Source organism: Trichomycterus rosablanca, chromosome 19 (assembly GCF_030014385.1).
Source record: "Trichomycterus rosablanca isolate fTriRos1 chromosome 19, fTriRos1.hap1, whole genome shotgun sequence".
NCBI classification, from domain to species: Eukaryota; Metazoa; Chordata; class Actinopteri; order Siluriformes; family Trichomycteridae; genus Trichomycterus; species Trichomycterus rosablanca.
In genome coordinates, this window is record NC_086006.1 from 4,170,206 (window position 1) to 4,172,276 (window position 2,071).

Below are 2,071 nucleotides of genomic sequence, written 5' to 3' on the forward strand. Positions count from 1 at the left end.
CTTGGTTTCTTACTGTGTTGGTTTTTGAGTGAGACTGTGATCTGCCCACCCATGCAGACATTGTTTATACAGGGTAAATAGGTCATGAGATTTGCTGGCTGAGATGATTGGTGAGCTCAATCACGTTCATGTCTCAAACAGGTGGAAACAAATATCAAGTAAGTTCAGACAGGTTACTTTCTTGTTCATTACTTTTCTTTAGCAGGATTTAAGTCTTAACAATACATCTTATGAAGAACCTGCTTCAAATAAGTCATGTGATAAAGAAAATTGCTGCAGCAGTTAAATACACCGACCAGGCATTATGACCACTGACAGGTGAAGTGAATAACACTGATTATCTCTTCATCACAGCACTTGTTAGTGGGGGGGATATATTAGGCAGCAAGTGAACATTTTATGCTCAAAGTTGATGTTAGAAGCAGGAAAAATGGACGAGCGTGAGTATTGGAGCGAGTTTGACGAGGGACAAATTGTGATGACTAGACGACTGGGTCAGAGCATCTCCAGAACTGCAGCTCATGTGGGGTGTTCCTGGTCTGCAGTGGTCAGTATCTATCAAAAGTGGTCCAAGGATGGAACAGTGGTAAACCAGCGACTGGGTCATGGGAGGCCAAGGCTCACTGATGCACATGGGGAGCAAAGGCTGGCCCGTGTGGTCCGATCCAACAGACGAGCTACTGTAGCTCAAATTGCTGAAGAAGTTAATGCTGGTTCTGATAGAAAGGTGTCAGAATACACAGAGCATCAGAGTTGCAGGGCTGTTTTGGCAGCAAAAGGGGGACCAACACAATATTAGGAAGATGGTCATAATGTTATGCCTAATCGGTGTACATTAGACAGTTATGTGACATTAGGTTAAATAACTAATGACAAAGTAACCCAGAAACAATTATTGGTAGCACAGGATTATTATGTAAAAATAATGCAGTACATGCAATCACGTACTTATAATCACCAATATTTAGATTAAAAAAATATAAGTGCATTTCAAGTGAACACTTTCAAAACATTAGATTTTTCTTGTAATTTTGTGTGTTTGTGGAAGGAGACGTGGCACAGCATTTCTGAATAAAATTATTACTTTTAATTTTAGATTTTAACTATGAAATGTTTAGATGGAAAATGCCAAAACGTGCAAGACATTGAAGTGGTTAGAACTACGTTTGCCTTGGCCAAAATATAACACACACAGTACTTATGCAGCAAAAATGATACTGTTTGTTTGTATCACTTTATTCATTTACGTTTTATAAGATGTATGAATTAGAAGTGGAAATTCTGACTGACTTACATTGGAAACAATAGCCACTAAGAAACAAACTAAATGTTAAGCACAGGTCATTCTTTTCTGCTGGAAAAAAGACAATGCCAAGTCATTTCAAGTCATCAGAGTCAAGTTGCAGTTTGATCAGCGAGGCAAGGACGGCATATATCATTACAGCTCTTTGGTTCTGAACAGCATATTGAAAAAGCAGAACTGGAAAGAGAAATCTACCCCCCTCAGGAAATGAGCAACCCTAATAACTGCTAAATACACATGGTTTGAGGTTACACCTTCAGCCTGTAAACAATAGCACTTTGATCCGAGTGCAGACCTTACACAGAGGTAGACATTGTACACTTCTTCCCTGGACGTCACTCAGACAAGAGGGACTTAAGAGGTGAAGCCCGGCAGTATCAGGAGAGTTTTTGAGAGAGATCAGAGGAGTGGGCATTGGATGTCTCATGGTGTTTTCTCTTTTAAAAGCGTTTAGCAGTAGGACCCAGAGGACTTCTTCAATCCATCAGCACTGAAGTTGGACAAGTACGCCTTTATGTGGGTGTCCACCAAATCAGCATGTCAAAAGGGCTTCACTAAGTAGTTCTTCTCAGTTACAGAGGGGGAAAAACTCTGGACAATTGGTTTAAGCACTTGACAGGAAAACACAATGGTTCCTGAGGTCAAAACTTCTGACAGCTATATATATCCACAAACAGCCAGGTATTTCATCCTGACTGCTGGGAAGCAACGTCGCACTGAACTTCTACACTGAACTCCAGGACAATCTGAAAGGACGAGGAGGACAGG